This window comes from Tachypleus tridentatus, chromosome 10 (assembly GCF_004210375.1).
Source record: "Tachypleus tridentatus isolate NWPU-2018 chromosome 10, ASM421037v1, whole genome shotgun sequence".
In the NCBI taxonomy this organism is placed as follows: Eukaryota; Metazoa; Arthropoda; class Merostomata; order Xiphosura; family Limulidae; genus Tachypleus; species Tachypleus tridentatus.
This window is the reverse complement of record NC_134834.1, coordinates 79597358-79619452: the sequence shown is the minus strand read 5'-3', so window position 1 is coordinate 79619452 and position 22095 is coordinate 79597358. Positions and strand designations below refer to the sequence as shown.

At 35.2% G+C, this 22095-nt stretch overlaps 1 protein-coding gene across 10 annotated transcripts in view; it reads left to right on the top strand.

Annotated features, from left to right (window-relative positions):
- LOC143229672 (tripartite motif-containing protein 2-like) overlaps positions 1-22095 on the top strand; it is a 45383-nt gene that overhangs the window by 7892 nt on the left and 15396 nt on the right. Inside the window, exon 2 of one of the 10 annotated variants that reach the window (XM_076462339.1) lies at positions 20648-20796. The exons of 8 other annotated variants lie outside the window; for them this stretch is intronic. The gene's annotated coding sequence lies outside the window, so the exon portion shown is untranslated. Of the gene's footprint in view, positions 1-20647; positions 20797-20997; positions 22077-22095 lie in introns of those variants that run through there. One more of the 10 variants, XM_076462338.1, reaches the window with a different exon arrangement.

Sequence of the window (22095 nt, the reverse complement as noted above, 5' to 3'; positions counted from 1 at the left end):
GCAAGCATATGCCATTGGCTCATAGGCCTGACTAGGAATAGGTGACATAAAAAGGTTAAAACTGATGTGTTACCATCTACTTAATTAAAGCATTGTGTGTAAGTATTACATATTGTGATAATGTAATATTAGGAGAGTAACAAATAACAAAAAACCTTTTAAGATTATTTACAAGATGGGAAAAAGTGAATACATTTGATATTACCAAACATGCTGTTAATGTTTAAATCCAATGCTTAATGTAAGTAAATGATTAAAATAAAATATATAGTCAAGGTTAACTACTGATAATTGTACTAATAATTTGCCAGATGTTAAATGAATATGTTTTAAGTAAATGGATAGTCAATAAATTAAGGACTACATTAATTTAAAATTCTGGTATAATTCTGTTTTTTGTTACAAAAAGTATTTTATCAGTCAGGACATTAAATTTGATAATTTTAAAATGATGATGTAATTTACAGAGATGATGTTATAATATGTGTCAAGAGTTATTTATAAAGGTAAAGTGTATGTTAAGTAAATATTTCCTGCAATGAACAAGGTAAAAAGGAAAGCATATACTGCCTTTTATGACACTCCAGTTTTGCAGATCAAATTTAAGTGCATCTGTGTGTATATAGTCCTTGTGTAGCATTGCAAGAAAAGTCTAAAATAAAATGTTGTAAGGACCAAATTCATATGAGTGTCTATTGCATGTGTGGTTCAAAAGTTAATTGCTCCAAAGCAATATACTAATTCTTTTTTATTTTAACATTTCAAATTAATGTAGAAATGTATATCGAACACTATAATAATGACATTTAAATTGATAAGAAGACCAATGAGTTTTGGTGCTGCGTATTAAAATGCAGGTCAACTAACTTTCGGGCAACTCTGTATATGTATGTACGTGTAACGTACTGTTTTGCTGCAGGCTGCCTCAATATTATTATTACTGTTAGTGATATACATGCACTCCGTTGGTTTTCTTGTTTGAATATAGCATACTTTTATCATTAATATATTTTCGTTATTTGTTACTATTTTAAAAAAGAAAATAGAAATAAAACTAAAATTTTAGCTTTTTTACATATGCATTTACTGAAATTATAAAACTTTCTCAGTCATTTTGAAGCTAGGTATTTGATATAGTAGTTCATATTGTTTGATATAATTGTCAGTTTACAGTCTGTTACTATTAGACAAGAAAATATACCAAAAGCTTGGCCCGTGTCCAAGGCACTGCACAATGTTTCTAGTAGTATGCAGTTGTACATCTAGAACTGTTTTTATGTTGTTTAGATATGTTACGTTTATAAGTCTAGTCGCGTTGTTGTTCACGAACGAGGGGTTGAGTTAATAAAACATTTTTATAATGAAATTCGTGGGTTGAGCATGAGTTTATCGTTCGAACCGTTGAGGAGGTCAAGGCTGTATCCTAGAGTTTGAGAAAAAAATTAACGTAAAAGAAAATAACTTTTGCGAACACTTTAACGAAAATGGTTCTAGCGTAGAACACCAACGAGAAACCATTCTAGTATAGAACATTAAATGTTCTATTGTAGGAGAAAAAAGTACGGAATGTAAAAGTAGTGAAAGTTTATTTTTTATCTTCATTACTCAATGGTTTAAGTCGAAGTCTAAAGTTAATTAGGACATGAAAGTTCAGCAAGAAACATATTTTTCATGTCTTTATTTATAATATTATCATAACGTTTCAATTGATGAATTAGTTATCAAACATAACCAGGTCTTATGCCTATGTTAAAATAATAGTTGTGCAATGAACTATAGTTTGCTTAATGACGTATTTCAAGATAAAAATAACCAATTCTCCCTGTATCTGATAGTATGCGTTTTATTTTAGAAAACAGTATAGCATGAATAGAGGAAGAAAAAATTATATACGTAAATAGTTTTATGAAGGAGTTTTTGTTGAAAAACGACCTTTGTTGCTGAGTGCGAGTTGAACGTCCATGAATTATACCGGCACCTGTTTATTTCAGTTTTTACTGGCGTCAGTGTTGAACTGTAACGTTACAGATGCTTATTTAAAACTGTTACATTGTTCATGTTCTCTGTTTCAGTAATACAGGTGTGGCATATAAAAAATGTTGCAGTTTTCTACGAGTGTTTAATTTTAATATTCGTCATATTACGATTTCTCTAGTTAAGGTCTCTCTCTTATGGTTATTTGGGTATTTGTATACCCGTAAAGGTCGGGTTTCGTCGACCTTTTCCTCCTCCTTTTGTATTGTTTTAGCGACTATCAAGTGTATTTATACATTCTACACGAGGGCCAGAATAACTTGTAGTTAGGCCGCTATCAGGGTGATGTCCATGCACTATCTACATATACACTTGGTGCAAATATATTATTTCTCTTAATAGTTCCATAGCAATTTGCACTATCACTAGATAGGCCATAAAATATTTACATAAATCCCTTTCAGTGTTTATTAGTTAACCCCTAAACTAATGTGGAGTCCAGTTTATAGGTGGCCTTTTTGTTTTATTTGAATATATGTGTATTTACTGGGGAAAGGTATTTAGGACTATCCTCATCATGTATACGGTATCTGTCTAGTTCGCTTAATAGTTTTTTGTTCTCTAATTTTTGTCAAAATAATTTACTATACTATGTAGGAGTCTATCTGCCATTGTTGCTATGTGTGTATATTTATGCATGAATTCTGATGAGGTAGTTCTGGGTACCTTATAAGTTGTGAGAAGAGTATTTTGTATTGTTTGTATTGCTTTTTACTTACATTTATCCATCCGGGGGCTGCAATGACAATTACGGGTCTAATGTATGTTTTGTATATTTTTAATATCTTATCTGCTGTTGCTCCACTATTTTTACCAGTTAGACTCCTACCATAGTTTTTTCCTCACCAATTTTTTTTGTTTTAATACTATTTATGTGGTTTATCCATGTTAATTTAGAGTCTAATGTTAGTCCTAAGAATTTTGCAGACATAGCAGTCTGAAGGAGTGCTCCATTCATATAAATTTCTAGTTATGCTTTTTTGTGTTTAGTTAACTTTGGGAATACTGCTAGTTGTGTTTATTTCGATTCTGTATTTTTTACAGTATTCACTTATTATATTTAATTGTGGTTGCTATTGTTGGTGTTGGTGCACTTTTCCAGGCTGCCACATCATCAGCGAGCTGTGAGGGGAGTACCCATGATTTGGATCTTTCAGAGGCGTACTGTTCACGTACGTGATGAATAAGATAGGGCTAACCACTCTTCTTTGAGGGACGCCTGCTTCTGGAGTAAAAAACACTCTGAGAGGGTCCCTTCAACATTAACTCTGCATATTCTGTCTTCCAGAAAGCTGTACAGCCAGCGAATAATTAATTACCCGCGGTGGTCCAATTTCTTTCATTCGGAACCGGAGTCCATTATGCCATACGGTGTCGAAAGCGTTCTCAATATCGAGAAAGCAAGCGACAGTGCATTCTGTTTTGTTAAAACTATTTACTATTGCTTTTGTTAGTCTAACTAAATGGTCTGTAGTTTGCCCTAATTTTCTGAAACCGTTTCGTTCTTCTTGTAATTTTGAAGTTTTCTACAGGAATGTGGAGAGTCTGTTACTGATTATTCGTTCAAGAATTTTGCTTACACAGCTGGTCAAGTTGATCGGTCGGTAACTATTTGGGTTATTGGCTGGCTTTCCTTCTTTATGGAATATTAATACATTTGCATTCTTCCAAGAAACTGGGATATCAACAGAGTATAATGATAAAGTAAAAATTGCTATTAGATGTTCAAATAATTTCGGAGTTCCTAGTTGAGGAATGGTTTGTTTGTTTGTTCTTTTAATTTCGCGAAACGCAACACAAGGGCTATCTGCGCTAGCTTTCCCTAATTTAGCAGTGTAAGACTAGAGGGAAGGCAGCTAGTCATCACCACCCACCGCCAACTCTTGGACTATTTTACCAACGAATAGTAGGATTGACCGTCACATAATAACGCCAACGCCCCCATAGCTGAAAGGGCGAGCATGTTTGAAGTGACGGGGACTCGAACCCGCGACCCTCGGAATACTAGTCGATCTCTTAACCACCCGTTTCATGCCGGAATGGAGTGTAATGAAAATTTCTTACATACACTTGAGTACAAGTTTTATTTTAATGACATATTTGTTATATTTGTTACATTAATTTCAAAATTTTCAAGAGATTATAGTATTTTATTTTTTTTAATTACAGCATACAAGTCAAAATTGCCCAAATTTCGGAAAGAAAGAAAATTGAGAGGTGTTTAAATTACCGAATTAAATATTTACTTTTTTATAGAAACAAAACAAAACGCAGGTTGTTGGCTGATAGAAGCAATAAAACCTGTCATAATTTATACAAAAACATGCGAGACAAGTTACGTTAGGTTTTCAGAATTTCGTGGAAAACTATACATGTACTATGTGTGTATATTCGACCCTAATTTTGAACAGATAGACAAGAGGGAATGAAGCTAGTTAATAGCATTCATCGCCATATCTTGGAGTTCTTTCGTCTGATCAAATATTCGGATTTTACTTTGACTCTTTTGATGCATCTTCGGCATAAGATGTTGCAAACCATGAATCTACAGATTCTTTGTCCGAGTATGTGTAATACTAAGACAAAACAGTTTGCTGAAACGTATTTCGATATATATATGTATGTATGTGTACGAGGGCTGTTCAAAAAATACGCGGACTGACGTCATAAAACAAAATGTACTTTATTTAGAAGTTACAGGTCTGGGACCCCTTCAAAGTACTCTCCTCCCCAACGCACACACTTATCCTAACGGTGTTTCAACTTGTTGAAACAGTCCTGGTACGCTTCTTTTGTAATGTCCTCCAGCTCCTTCGTCGCATTTGCCTTAATCTCGGGAATCGTCTCAAATCTTCTTCCTTTCAAGGGTCTTTTGAGTTTGGGGAACAAGAAAACATCGCAAGGAGCAAGGTCAGGTGAGTAGGGGGGGTGGGAAAGAACAGTGATCGAGTGTTTGGCCAAAAACGCACGCGTTCTGAGGCACAAATTTCGCAGCAACACGGTGCATCTTCAATTTTTCGGTCAAAATCTCGTAACAAGATCCAACTGATATCCCAAACTCTTCAGCAAGCTCCCTAACAGTCAGACGTCGATTTGCCCGCACCAGGGTGTTGATTTTGTCGACGTGTGGGTCGTCAGTTGACGTGGAAGGACGTCCAGGACGCTCATCATCTTCAATGGACTGTCGACCATCCTTAAAACGCTCATGCCACTTGAAACATGCCGTACACTTCATAGCAACATCACCGTAAGCCGTGTTAAGCATAGCAAAAGTTTCAGTCGCAGATTTTCCAAGTTCAACACAAGATTTCACAGCAAGTCGTTGCTCCTTCAGGTCATTCATTCTCAAATCCGCCAAACGAAAAAATCGCACTTCACTTAAAACCGCGTAGCTAATACACAAATGAAGATATTTGCAATCGGGAAATGGCGTCGTAATCAGCTGATCTGTGCGAACCTAGCGACACCAAGCGGATTTCACTGGAACCAACTGGAGCCGCGCAATTCAAACAGTCCGCGTATTTTTTTGAACAGACCTCGTATTTTACTTTTAAGTTGAAATTTGAACATTCTCGCAATTGAGTTTTGGATATTTTTTGTGTTAAGTACGTTTTTCAGGTAGAATGCATTTGAAAGGGCGAGTATATTTGGTGCGGCCGGGATTCGAACCCGCGACCCTCAGATTACGAGTCGAACGCCTTAACCCACCTGGCCATGCTGGGCTGTTATTAACAAAATATTACTAAACAAACTAACAAACTACATTTACTGAACAATAAAAATAAAATAGTTTTTTACTTATTTTACAAATATCATCTAGTTTTCTTTGAAATTTATATCGAAAACATTAATAATTTAAAACAATAAATTAAAAAATCTGTACATTATTTGTAAAAATTATAAATTATGTTTAAATTATTGTAATATTTATATTTCGTTAGCAGTTTTTTATTATTCTGGTACAATTAATTCAACGTCCATTCCATGTAACAAAACATAATTTTAATTTTATTGCTGTATCTTTACACACTTGTAAACCGTAACTTGTTTATAGCCACGATATCTACATGATATTAACAAAAAATAAACTTACTTGTATAGGGCAGCTCAATGTACATTACCTAACACAGATCCAAAAACGTAAACACTGATTGATTCTCTTTACTGGCTAGAAAATAAAACAATACATAATATTTATCTTCATGGTACCTCACTGTTTCATCGCAATCTAATTCAGCTAATTAACTTGCTCACCCATGTTTTAGCACATTTTAATAGTTGTTCCAGATATTTCGCAAACCTATCATTCGTTAATATTCCAGAATATTGTTGGCCTAACTTGATCTTAACGTGATGTGCCGTCTGGCTAACATATAAATTATGATTCTAAAAATATAAATGATAAATGGGCAGCAACTGTTTGTTAGAGAACACTGTAGAATTATATTGATGACTACAGTCGAGATGCATTAGTAGATTGTATAGAGAACAACGTTTTGAAAGTCTTCAGCTTTTCCTCTTTGTGTTAGTTTGTGACTACTTTCCTCGAGATAATTGGCAGGTATTTGGACGTTGACATCCCGGGTGTTCTAAAATAAGTAATTTCTCTTCGATCCACTAGTGATAAGTTTTATGAAGTAATTGGTTTAGAAAAATAATGAAAGAAATAAGTCGATAAAGATTTAGGGCTAGGTCGTGTCTATAGAGTGAAAAGGTGGAAGGTAAATATTTAAGATTGGTAGTGGCAGGAACAAACGGCCTTTGTTAGGGTGGTAGAGGTCTATAAACCAAATGTCAAGAACCTACATTGGACAAACAGGAAATCGAGTCGAAACAAGGAAGAACACAAGACCAATGAAAATCACAGAATTCAGCCATTGGAAATTATATTATGTCAATTTGACCCAAGACAGAATGGGACAAAGTTAGAATCATCAACTTCAACAAAATTTCAATCATATATATGCAAAAACGGCTCGTTTGGGTTGAGAAAATATTTTACATAGAAGAGCGAACAACGTTTCTACCTTCTTCGGTCATCGTCAGGTTCATTAAACGATTCATATGTGGACATTATTGGTCGTAATGGACAATCTGGTTTATGAGGTTTGGGGATGCCGTATATTTGTGGTGTGCGTGAGTCGGTTTTACGTAGGTAGGAATAAAGTGTTTGTGAAATTGTGTTGGCTTTTTTCATTTTTAGTAGTAATTTGTTCAGTTGCGTCTCGTGTGTTTTTGTTGGATTTGTGTGTATTGGTTTACATTTGTTCGTGTCTGATAGGATGTTTTTCATTTTTTGGATGTATTCATTCGTGTTCATTATGACTATAGCGTTACCTTTATCTGCTTTTAGAATTTTTATGTTTTTGTCTTGTTTTAGGTTTTTAATGGAATTAATGTCTTTTTCTGTAAGATTGTTTTTTAGTTTTCACAAAACATATGAATCGTTTAATTACAATCTTGGTAAATACATAGCATGGGTATTCTCCAAATATGTAACATCAGCCAGCTCATTCATCAAAGACTTTTAATTTCAAGTCTAATTTAAATCCTTAATCATAAAGCCTTAATGGCCAGTTTCGATGTTATATCCCTCTTTACAGAAGTTCCAACCACTGAAGCCTGCAAGATAACCTTAGAACTCTATATCCGAGACCCTAACCCAACTATAGACATTCCCAGCAATCAGTTAGCAACCCTAATAGAATTCACCACGATAAAGACAAACTTCATGTTCAACAACCACAACTATATACAAACAAATGGCCTAAGCATGGGCAACCCAGTATCACCAGTTCTAGCCAATAGTTTTATGACACAAGTTGAAACACAAGCAATTAACACAGCATTACATCCACCACTATACTGGTACAGATATGTAGATGACACGGTTGCTGGATTCAAATCTACAGAACACATACTTAATTTTTTCAATCACATTAACGCTATACATCCCAACATTAACTTCACATGTGAACAGGAAGAAAGCAATCAAATATCATTTCTTAACCTCAAAATTATAAGAACCGACACACAATTCAAAACAGAAATCCACCGAAAAATCACCCATACTGGACTACACATACCTTGGGACTCAGCACATGAAACAAAACAAAAACTCAACATACTAAGAAACCAAATAAACACAGCCATAAAACTATGCTTACCAGATAAAATTAACGATGAATTAGACAAAATAAAACAATACTTCATCAACATCAATAAGTTTCCTCCACAAACCGTAGAAAACATTATACGCACACACCTAGACAGAAAGCAAAATCAACCAACAAAAGTAAATATATCTCACGAATCAAAAAATCACGAAACCATATACTGCTGCATACCATATATTCCTGACATCAGCAGACAAATAACTAACATTTGGCAAAAACTAGTAACAAAATATGACATTCCAGTTAATACCAAATTTATTCAAAAACCAGGCACAAAACTGAGGTCTATACCATGTAAAAACTACACTGACAAACACCACACCAACATTATTTATAAAATACAATCTGATAACTGCCACGACTTCTATATTGGAGAAACAAGTAGAAAAATGGAAACCAGATTCAAAGAACATAAAGTAACCTTCACACGTTTTCGAACACTGCAAGTCAAATAAACACAATATAACCATAGAAAACACTCAAATACTAAATAAAGAAACACATAAACAAACGCAAAATTAAAGAAGCCTTACTTATACAACAACTTAAACCCAAAATAAACCAATATAAAGGAACGCCTTTATACCTATATTAATATAATAAAATAAATAAAATTATATATTCAAACATCTAACACCGCCCTCTACATTCCGACACTCAGGTACACAACCCCTTTCAAACATGTGGTCAGCTTCCGGTCAGTCACCTCTTTCTTTGTGAACCTGACGATGACCGAAGAAGGTCGAAACGTTGTTCGCTCTTCTACGTAAAATATTTTCTCAACCCAAACGAGCTGTTTTTACATATATAGATAAAGCTCTTGCTCTATGGAAGTATCAACAATAACGTACTGCTGAATGACATGTCGCCCACTGTGCTTCCAGCTATAAAAATATGTCAGTTTCTCTCTGATGTTTGATTCTGTTATTTTTAATCAAGAGAGACAAATATTTCACTGAAATGACAGTTATAGAGTCTGAAGGTTGGAGACAGTGGAATAATAACTTGAGCATCATTTTTTCAGATTTTGCCTGTTGTAGCTTACTTAATCCTCTGTCTCTTTGAAAATGACCAACTTAACTGATATCAAAATTACATTAAAATATTATTTTGACAATTATCATCAAAACTCTTAATTTCATTTTAAATCAAGCTTAGAGCCTTTGCTTCTATTTGACTTGGCTAATAATAATGCCAGTCACTTACATTATCAAGTCACTTGGAACAGTACTTGTCTTTAGTCACGTATGAAGATGAATGTTCTTTGGACTGGATACTTCAGTCACAGAGCCTTCAAACAAACTGGTTTACCACATGATCCTCAAACCAAGAATACTTGACAACTTCACGCCGTCAGCACTCGGCGCGACTTCGGATCTCCTCTTACCCGATCTTCTTACGGCTTCACGGACAACTAGCAGTCACCGCAACAAGTGCAGTTTTAGACACCCCTTTTTATATCCTTCCATATCTAGCAGAAACATCCTAATCCAGTAATAATATCCTTCAGCTACAAGCGGGATGAAGAGAGTTTCCTTTAAATTGAATATCCACTTAGGACAATTTAAACCAAATTATTACTTCGACTATCACTCAAACTGACCAAACCGAAACTCCGTCATAACCCGCCAACCCTGTCTCTTCTCTTCAGGTTATCTCAGGCACGGATCAGTTAGAATTTTCGGCACCTGACTCGTGAAAGTGACGTTTCCTCCCACATAGAATTTTAGGGCGTTGTATTTAGTGGTCTCATCCTAGACATAAGATTTACACTTTTCTGCTTCTCTGAAGGACCATAAGTAATTTACGGGTAACTTGGGTTATTGAGGACGGTAGGAATCAGGAACTATAACGCCCCTCAGTGGCTCAGCGGTATGTCTGCGGACTTACAACGCTAAAAACCGGGTTTCGATACCCGTGGTGGGCAGAGCACAGATAGCCCATTGTGTAGCTTTGTGCTTAATTCGAAACAACAACAGGAACTATAACAACCAAGGTTTTTCCGGATTTCTTGAGGTGGCTTAGCATCACCCCTGTGCCTTTATGATAACAATAATTTACATTTCCAATTAATTATTCTAAATCCTATAGCTTGTGCACTGTCGAAAGGTGGACGTTTCTTCTTTATTGTTTTATATCAAGACTCGTTGAGCATCCGCGTTTTTCTGACATGTATTTAAAATAAGAGTTACAGTGAATCGGAATAGTTATTTAAGATTGTAAAGAGGATTGATAGTATTGATGCATTATCTCTTTTATGTTTAACTAACAGAAAGCTTGATAAGTATATTAATGATAAGGACTGACTTTAATATTTTTTTAATTTATTAATTAATAATTTTAGCTTAGAACCTGGAACAGCTGAGATGGACCAGTAGACCCCATATTGTCCCAAAACGTTATGGTATAATAATAAAACTCCATGTTTATATTCGAGTAGTATTTCACAATAATCCATAAATTGTAAACGAGGCAAAGAGAGATTTGAAGATTTCTGAACTCCCATGGGTATTTTTCTTAACCTAAATGTCTGACATGAAACTGACCTAAAGACAGAATACTTTCGAAACGTCGGCTTCTATATTTAAGCTGCGTATGCATATTGTTTAGTTGCCACTGTATTTCTACAAGCGTTTATCTAAAAGGTAGTTGGCGTCCATTTAACGTCAACTCAATACTGTGCCTAAACCTGCTGTTAAAAGAACATGTTTTCAGATACGTTTTGTTGCTGTAGACCCATTTTTGTAATCAGTTGTTGTTCAATAAAGCATATTCAGAAAATGACGTGTAGCAAACAAAATGAAAATCAAAATATTATATTTGTACAAATTTGACTAGAAGTTTGTAATAGGCTAGAACAACAACGAAAGAGGGAATCCATGAGGTCGACGTAACGTCACAGTCATGTGATTTTGACTGGTAACGCGATCGCCATCTTGATGAAGGTGTAACAATAACAAAGCGAGTGCAGCTGCTTGTACGCAATTTATATAGATCTACCATGTATAAATATTACTGCTGAAGTTGCTATACATATTACTCAATTATCATTCATATGTTCTTGTTTGATAGTGAAATTATTAATTGCAGTGTCTTACCAATACGTATTAGGAGTTGTTGGACGAGGCATTAAAGTTGCAGCAAGTAAAGTTACAATTAATTTAATTTCATGCTTTTCCATAACATCACCTGACAGAATAGCCCAATATGTAGTACCTAGTCGTGTACAATTGTCTTGTGTTCAGAAAATCTAAAACAATATTTATATGATGTAAAATGAGCTTGAACACATGTAGTTACGGTCAGACTTTGGTTCTTACAACTTCTTTGTTTTTGAATTTCGCGCAATGTTACACGATGGCTATCTGCGCTAGCCGTCCCTAATTGGGCTACTCTTATACCAACGAATAGTAGGATTAATCGTAACATTATAACGCCTCCACGGCTGAAAGGATGAACATGTTTGGTGTGACGGAGATTCGAACCCGCGGCCCACAGTTTGATAGTCGAGCGCCATAATTACCCGGCCATGCTGGACCCCTTTCGCAACTTTCCTATTGCTTCTTCTGTTCCGCGGTTGGTAGCTTTCAAACATAACAACACTCTTCTCGTTCGAATCTTAGTACAAGGATTTATATATTTTTGCCTGGCTCTCTTAAGGTCCGTTTGTTGGAGTATTTTGTCAACAGTGTTTCTTCTCAATGGACCTACCTGGCTGGCCATGGATTCAAAACATTTTAAGTAGCTTGACTGGGTACCAAATAGAAGGAAATTTCAGGTCTTTTCGACTTGTTATTGGTACATTTGAACCCACAACAACTCTTCACCATATTTGCAGGTTAGGAATAACAAATGTTTGTCATAACCACAAAGAGCCGTTGCGAATACGAGTTTGTATAGTGGGCAGGTGTACAAAATGAACGAAATTTTCCATTCGGCACCCTATTAGTTTGCTATTTGCCACGGTTACCATGGAGACATTGCATTGTTGCAGAGCAAGTTTTCTAGATACTTTCAGGTATCATCAATAGCCTCGGCACTAGAATTGCTTTTAGGAAGGATTAGAGTAAATTAATCTATAATACTTTTGCTCCTTTTCATTAACCATGTTCTTGTGTGCCAGTAATACCAAGCACGGGCGCACGTATATCCTATTAGATTTTATGACTCATAAGGATGTCTACTAACCTGCCTTCAAATTGGAATTATTTTAGGCAGAATTAGGTTAAATTAATCTTTGAGATCTTGAGAGTGTTCAAACACATGAATCAAAAGTGTTTGATCTCCTGAGTCCAAAAATTGTAAAAAATAATTACATCGCAAATCAGGCAAGAGGTGACGGAGTTATAAGCTAAAGGTTTGTACTTAAAATTAGTCTTGTAGCCATATCTATTAGTCGCGGATAAAAACTTACGTCTATCATGATGTTTCACTACATGCACTATACCTAAACTGATGAATATTTCAAACATTTCCTACTAAATTACGCCAGTTTCAAAATTACAAATAAATTAACGTACTTAAATAAATTGATATTTAAAACTACTGAGAATTCTATAAATTGAAACATAAATATTTTATTCGGAGAGGAAAGTTATATTTTACATCAAGAATACCTTTAAATAACTAGAAAATGTAATGGTATAAATTGTGTGCGTTGGAAGGTTATCGGTTTGGGTCGCGTTATTGCCTCTGAACACGCTTTACAAAATTCGCCTAAAAGTATATTTTTTCGTTGTTGGATTTCTCGCAAAGTTCCACGAGTACTGCTGAGCTAGGTGTCCCTAATTCTGTACGTGTAGATTAGAGAGGAAGTAACTAATGAACACAACCCACCACAATATCTTTGGAATATCTTTGTCAGAGTAAATAGTTGTTTTTGACCGTCATTCCTATAAGGTATTCACCATCCTTTTGTGCAAACCACGGAATCTCACCTTCATAGTCCAGTACTGTCGGCGAGGAGGTGTTCATAACCGAGGTGGTCATTCTCATTTCTCACTGGTTCTCCCTTCAGTCATTATTTCTAACTTTGCACTGGTTATATCGGTTTTTTGAGAGGTCTGATCTGGTCGCCTATTCCATGTGTCGCTGAGGTTGAAATATCAAGTAGAAATCTGCGTCTTTAAGAGTAACGTAAATATGTATATATGAAGAGTATGGATTTTGTGAAAGTTTATGTAAAAACATATATTATATGATCTTTTATAGTGTGTGTGTAATAAACGTTTCCACAAAAAAGGATGGAAAATATTGGTAAAAGTGAGTATTATTATATGGTTTCATATATATACATATGAATACTGAAGTAACCCCTTAAATTTGCTGAAAGATCTTGAGTTATATCGTAGACGGAAAGTTATTAAAGAATGTTTAAAAATCTTTGTTTCAGTTTGATGGATTTTATGGAAATGCAAGAAAAATTTCCTGTGAAAATATTTTTGATTTCAGTTTATTTCTACAAAATTTGGCTCAACTGATTTTAATAGTTGCTGTTATTTGATATTCGGTACAAATGTTTCCAATAAATGACATAATTAATACATAAATACACATTTCACGAACATTTTATTCTACGTATAGCCACATTACTTTATACAATTGATAAGTTAATTTTAATCTCGTAACAACATGTAAGAATGCTTGTGGATGAAGCTATCTTTTGTTTATTTCTTAGCAGATTGAAATAACTAATTATTCACACTTCATCATGCTTGTATAGGGCTGTTGTTCAAAATAAAAGAGTCTGTACTTGATATGAATGAGCGTAGGAAGTAAATAATACCAGTATTTATTTTTGTAAAACGATACAAACTTGTAAAGCTGACCATTAATGAAATATTGTAACATCTGGTGTTCCACTATTCACTCACCCTAAGTGCTCTAGTATAATATTTGAGCCATTCGAATTTTCTCCCTGAAATACAAAACGTAAAAAAAAAGAAAAAAAAGAGAAGAAAACACTTAAGAACTTTTAAGTAATCGTAGATTCTCCTTAGAGTATCAACTCTATAAAAATTAACCAAATATAAGTTACTCTACGTAAATATTGCCACTGTAGGCAAAGGGGACAGGTGTCACCCCACTTTGAATATATGTTTAACAAAACAAATTTCTTGTTCCATTTCTAGCACGTTCTTCCTTGCTTCCTCCCTCACACTTTTGAACAAAGCTAGGTGCCAGTAAACTGTAAATGTAATTATAGTTTAACTGAATAGCGTTATGTATAGATAAAGGAAGCGGTGGATGCCACTCAACTTTACACAGGTTCTGTAAACGTTGTATATCAACTATAGTAGCATACGCTGTTGTGGTTTACTACCATTTTGATGAAACAAAGAGACCCATTAGCAGGGATTTCCCTACAACACCCAAGGGGAATGGAAATACACCCTTATGAATCTTCCCATCAGTCTTCATAACAGGCAGCTAGTCATATGACTTTGTGCTAATTTTGTTGTTTTCGAACTAGACCTAGTAGTTTCAAAAGTGTTCTCATTCATTAGAAATGTTGTTGTATGGTATAATTTGATATTTCAATTAAAATTTTAAGATGTTATTAAAATATTGTACGAAACATTCATAATGATTTTTTGGTTTAAAAACTTGAACCAGTTTAGAAATTCATATTAATTTTATATAATTAACTTCGGCTCAAAAACAGTTTATAATTAACCCATTAAGCAGCTGCAGATTATCTGAACACAATAATTCTGAGGTGGTTTCAAGAATGTCTGATTACACCCCACTCACCCGGCGTGGTGTAAGCTGTTATGTATTTATTATAGGGAAGTAGTGTAAATGCCACATTTGTAATGTGTGTAAGAATAATTATTTTTCAGAGTAATTAGATATATGCTTCATTTTTTTTATTTAATATTGGTGCTTTTGCTCAAGATAATGGACTGTTCTAATATTGATAATGGTCCTAAATATGTCCTGGGTGGAGTTTAAAAATTAATATTCACAAATTGAAAAAACATGTATGAATTTATTATGTTTAATAATTAAATGCTATCTGGATAAGTTTTATGAAATATTTCTATTTTACTTTCCGCCTCATTTAATTAATTGAAGCAATATTGTTTGTTTAAGAGCAATGTTATATTGAACTATCTGTTGTGTTCACCGGATTTTAGTGTTGTAAATCCCTATATTTACTCTTATTTCATTGGGAACAAATAATTTTATAAAAATGTTCATCTGATAGAATATTGTGTTGTGATGGATACTGAATTTAGATGCCTCTGAATTCGTATTCTCTCGCACAGTTTTTTTCCGGTTTGACAGATATAATTTTCGCAGCAATTAGAACGTGTTATATAATATACAAAATCGTCATAATAACTGTGTTCATGTTGGCGTAAACTTCTTAAGGTTTTTATTTATCTATTTATTTAAAGGTGTTTATTTCTCTGTTTGTTGGTACTCATATGTTCCGTATTGTTAGTTCCGCAAATGTTCCCCGTCACTCCTTCCTTTCTCCTCGTAAACTTTATACAATTATGAGTTTTATTATGCACTCACTAAGAGGCAGAGCAGGACATTTTAGTTTTCTCCTCTTCAGTCGTCCGTCTCGATCTTGTGAACTGGACAACTCAGAATTGGGTGGATGGATTTTGAACTACAATTTTACAATAAGTACAACATAAAAAGATCTAGGCCATAAAGTTGAAGGTCATGAGTCAAAGCTCAAGGGTAGAGTTTGGCATAGGTGTTTCGTAAACACGGTTTGCACATGTTAATTTCTGTCATTGTCTTCACGTGTTTACGATGTTAGAAAAAAAGAAAACGTGGGTTCAGAAAGTCTTGATAGAAATAAATAAAACCACATAATCCGAGCGCTTTCGACAGATGGATCTTTCTTCTTTTGATAGCAAGTTTGCTCTTGAAGAAGAAAGGTCCACCTTTCGAAAGCGCTATTGTTTTCGTCTGTGTGTTATTCTAGATGTCTTTCCTTTTTTAGCCAGTTTTATCAGTGTGTGTGTGTACAGTATTTACACAGGTGACATTATTGTGAAAGTATAACTCATAAAACGAATACATTTTAGTTTCTGAAAGGTGAATGACTCTTTCGTTTTTCGTTGTTATTTCAGTAAACTATACAGGTTGAACACAACCTTACTGACTAGCGCATCTAATTGCAGCATTGAAGTTCTGTAGTCTGTACCTTGTTATCACTGAAAATAAGTCTCACTCCGCATTTAAGCTGTGGGTACGTTATAAAAGTGACAGTCAAATCCCACTATTTGATTACAGTAGCCAACAAATTGGCAGTGGGTGGTATTTGACTAGCTGCGTTCCATCTAGTCTGTCACTTTAAAATTAGGGATGGCTTCTGCAAGTAGATCTTGAGCTGTTTTGTGTGAAATTCAACAGATAAATGACACACTGCGTGAGTAATCAACCACTAGAACAACTGGCTCGTACGCGATGATATTAATTCGGTAGGGGACCCGGCATGGCCATGTGGTTAAGGCACTCGACTCTTAATCTGAGAGTCGTGGGTTCGAATCCCCGTCACACCAAACATGCTCGTCCTTTCAGCCGTGGGGGCGTTGTAATGTGATAGTCAATCCAACTATCGTTGGTAAAAAGTAGTCCAAGAGTTGGCACTGAATAGCAAAGAACTGGGGCTTAATGATGATAAAGCACCCAGTCGCATGCAAGCACCTTTGTATAATGCGACTACAAGCAGAAATCATATACCATTCCATTTTCAGATATCTCTTTTGTACTTTAGTGTTAATCAAACAGATCTTCAGAAATCATCGCCTGGGCACGATTTACAGATTTTAAAAATAAATAATGATGACAGGAATCACATTAGCTTTAATTGTATTGTGTAAACGTCTTCTGCATTGGAAAGTGGACTGAAGAAATAGCCCATATCCAGGCTTCCACACTAAACAACATCAACCATCAACCTAAAAGCAGCATTTTTACACCAAATAATCGCTTTCAAGCTGAGTTATTTTCATCAAGTAGTTTAGTTGTTATTTGGTTGCTGTTTGTTTCAATCTGATAAGAATGCAGCAGTGAAATAAAATATGAAACATCGTTAAGTTATACATAATCAGCGTACGCTGTGGAATTCTTCAAGTGTTGGCGCTGTGACAGAATGCCAACAATTTCTCATGAAGGAAGTATTCTAGAATTAATTACCAAAGTGGTTAACTTATTCGATCCGATAAGAATACTTAACAGAGACAAGGGAAGTATTTGATTCTAGATTTAATTTCTTGAGAATATGAATAAAATATTTTCAAACCAAAGCAACCTGTATATAATACATGTAGTATCAGTGATGTGAATGAATGGTTATATTGATAATAAATAATGACTTATTCTGCAATAAAAACGGGAATAGCTCGTGGGCTGTCCAATGTAATTCAGTCAAGTTACATACTACTTTCTGTAACAAAAATTCGATTAATGTTCGAACTAACCTTGAGAATGTGATAAATCAAGTTCAACCCTTTTAATTGCACCACTGAAGGGTAATCGTATTCAGTCCAGAAATGCTATGTCGTCTCAGGTACAATATTTTGAATATTTAAAGTATAATGTATATTATACATTGTATAATACATTGCATGTGCAGGTATGTAATTTGTCGTTTTTCTAAACTGAGGGCAACTCGGTGGTTAGCGTGCCAGACTGTAGGTCTGAGGTTCTGCGGTTCACGTTCTGTTGCCGAAGAAAAAAAAAAACACATTTTGGTTATGAGTACTTTATAAGAATAATTGGCGGTATGTTGTGATATCAAATTATGGTGTATCCCCTCGAAGGGGGCGACAGTATTTCTTGTGGGGAGAATGATAAGTGCTAGGAAAACATTACGTCTTTCCGTTTTTTAATCTAAGTATACCGTTCTCACCATTGACTGTGTATGTACGTGTGTACACACACACACAATCACATTTTAAATTAGATAAAACATTTTTTGTTGTTTTTTTTGGAGGGAGTAGAAGAAAAAAGGCGCCACCTAGAAAAAGTTTGAGAAACACTTAATAATCTATATCCCTTTTAAAGTAACAATTCCACAACAAGCACGAGAGTCAGTGCAAATAAACCATCGAGCTATTTTGCGCGTAATTCAACATAACAGACGAATTATAAATTACAAGTTTATATTTTCTAAGTTTGTTTTGTTTTTTTGAATTTCGCACAAAGCTACTCGAGGGCTATCTGTGCTAGCCGTCCCTAATTTAGCAGTGTAAGACTAGAGGGAAGGCAGCTAGTCATCACCACCTATCGCCAACGCTTGGGCTACTCTTTTACCGGGATTGACCGTCACATTATAACGCCCCCACGGCTGAAAGGGCGAGCATATTTGGCGCGACGGGGATGCGAACCCGCGACCCTCGGATTACGAGGGTCCATATTTTCTAAGACTGATATCCTTTTTAAGAGTAAGAAAACAAATGAAGTTATTTGATAAGTCGAGAGCGGTGGTAGCAAGAGAGTATAAATACCGTGCACCCTAATTAAAATGGTGTACTTTTTTAAGGATGAAATAGTTTTCTTATACATTTTTAAAAACATAACCATGATAATTTTATAGAGTTTTAATGCTTTTTATTTTCAAGAATATTTAAGATGACTTTGATTAGAACGCTACTATAGTTGGTTATACGTTTTTAACTTTGAAGTATGTAATTAGCGATCATTTTATTCTTAAAATAGTAATGGAGTGTGTTAGAAAGCTGGCCAAGCACGGAGGCTGGGGCTGTTTTCTCCACTATATTTTTAATTTGCCCATTTTGGATTTTGCATCATAAGAAGTATTTTTACACGGTTATAGTTTGAAAAGCCAAATAAACGAATTAACAGGAATGTGGAAAAGAAATCTGAACCTAACGTGATTGTATAACATTTGTTATGTCATTAAGGTTACAAAACTTTTGATGCTACAAAGCTAGTGTTATTTTAACCTTTTTTTTTTCGTCTGTACCGTAACTTCATTTTGAGATTTTTGGGTCATGACTGTTTGCATTTAAACAAATCATCTCTTCTGACAATACCATGATTAATCATTTGTCTTCTGAATTTACAGTTACTTGGTTTAAAGTAAAGAGTGAACATCCGTGTTTTTAAAAGCATAAATGTTAAAGAGCGTGATTGCATTTATTATATTAGGATTTGTTTAGCAGAGTATTAAATAAGATGTGAGAATTTCTGTTGAAAATCGTATGTGCATAGATTTATAGCATATATGTCACAATATTCTTAATATGTCAAGGATATCTAGATTAATGTCCTATGACTATTTTTGAATTTTCCTATGGAGTTGGACCAAATGTAGCCCGGGAGTTCGTGCTTTTGGGCAATGGGTTTGTCATACAAGTAGCGGCCAAATCCCATTAGTCGGTCAGATGAGAGTAGCCCAATGATTGGCAGTGAAGGTGTTTACTAACTACTTACCTTCTCTCCAGCCTATCCTTTGAAAATTAGGACAGCTAGCCCAAATAGCCTTGAAGTAGCTTTGCGCAAATTACGTTACAGTATGTCTCTCACGTTGTGTCACGTACATTGGTTGGGCCTTATTGCATCTCATCAAAAGACCTCGTGTGTTACAACAGTTTACTGTGTAAAGGCATAATGGTTTGTCAAACAAGAAGAACAACACCAATCATGTTATATTTAAAAGATGTAAATTAGACATCTAAACAAGAGTTCTGATGTCTTTTGTGTCATTATCTGTATTGTTCGAAGTACGTTTACTTGATCGAATCCCGGTCGCACCAAACATGCTCGCCCTTTCAGCCGTGGGGGCGTTATAATGTAACGGTCAATCCCACTATTCGTTGGTAAAAGAGTAGCCCAAGAGTTGGCGGTGGGTGGTGATGACTAGCTGCCTTCCCTCTAGTCTTACACTTCTAAATTAGGGACGGCTAGCACAGATAGCCCTCGAGTAGCCTTGTGTGAAATTCAAAAAACAAAACAAACAAACGTTTACTTGAAGTAATTTGTTCAATCGTCCTGTGACTAACATAGAATAATTGTTTTAAGCACTCCTAACGAGTATTTTATAATAAAATTGTTGTTTTTTCTTTTTCTTTTCAGTGAGCAATTAAATAAATGATTACTTTTTCTGGTAGTGTTGACTTTTTCTTTTTACTGAGATACAATGCTAAATACGTTTTTAAGTTTTAATATTGTAGTACGTATATTATATATCTGTGTGCTAAGATGAAACCGTAGACAGAACCATGCTAGAACTGTCGCGAAGAATTACAACAAACGCAAAGGAAATGGTCATTTCTGGGAATTATTCATATACTGTAAAGTAGATCGAAAACAATGCTTATAAGCTTCACAAGGAACGGACACATGGATTACATTTATCGCAACTGTAGGATAGGGGTAACATACGTGATATGTTGAACCTAGTGGTAAAGCTCGTTTATCGCTTCTCGTCTTTTCTTACACAGAAAGAAGGCCAAGCATGATGTTCGAAACGTCATCAGTGGGCCCAGCATGGCCAGGTGGTTACGTCATTTGACTCGCAATCTGAAGGTCACGGGCTCGAATCCCGTCACACCAAACATACTCGCCGTTTCAGCCGTAGCGTCTTTATAAGGTGATGGTCAATGCCTCTATTCGTTGGCAAGAGAGTAGTAGCCCAAGAGTTGGCTATGGGTGGTGACCATAGTCTTACATTTAAAAAAACAACAAACGAATTAACATCATCATTAGTATCAAAACTCTCCTGTAATTTGTCATGTGTATACACCATGTGTAATATTTATACGTTTTTGGTAAAGTAAACGATATACCAGACTGAAAAGCAATCATGGTTAAAAGTCTTGTAGGGGTTGAGAATTTTAACTGTTTAAATATGGAATCAGTGTAAAGTGATTGAACATTCTACATATAAGGTTTGGTAAACGTTGTACTGCCGTATGGTCAGAGAGTTAATTAGAGGGCAGTATATATTTCAGAAGGAGAACCTTGATATAATAAAACTTTGTAGTTTCAGGTGTGCGTGCCAAGGATGTTGATATTATATATATATGCAGAAAAATAACAGCCTTCCTTGATAACCCGTTTATAATCGACGTTACTGACCTATTTTAAACCATCACTCTTGTTATATAAAGTCCTCGGGTGAGTCAGCTGTAAGTTTACAGACTTGCTACGCTAAAATGCGGGGTTCATGGACCCGCAATGGGCGGAGCGAGGTAGTCCAATGCAGTAGCTTTGCAGTAAGAAAATAACAGAGCAGCTATTTATGTAGTGTATACAAACGGTTGCACACGTTTTGAATTACCATAATGTTTAAACGAAGAAATAGAGTGGCATAAGGTAAAGTGTTGGTGTACTTATTCAATAGATTTAGACCACGTCTGTGATCTTTTTCAACCTTTGCACTTTTAAAGCCATGTTCACTTTTTTTTTCCTAAATGCATGAATAAGCGCACGTTCTGGAATTGTATCAGTTGTTTCTTTGATTCAGTTATTGACATACAACTTGACAAAGAGATAATAAAAAATCGTAGGTTCGATATCGTCCACAAATGGTTAAGTCTGGAAAGCACAGCGTCCAGAGCAAGTCTCACAAAGTTAAATCCAACAGTCTGGTAGGAAACTGCTCAACTTGGTATGTTATGGACCAAAATGAGAAATGGGATAGTATCACATCTTGCCTGAAGAAACTCGCACCAGGAACACCATCTTGCACCTGCAAAAAGTAAAAGCTTTCCAGCATGTCTTGGTGTGATAGTCCAGTGACCTAATTAAAAGGAAAACGGTGTCCAATAACGATCTTTGTAGAACCTTTAACTGCTTGTCTGATACTTCTCGTGCGTGATACTACTCATAGACTTGTCGGAACTGATGTCACAACGGACTTGATTCCAGGTACGAATAATGAGCTGTT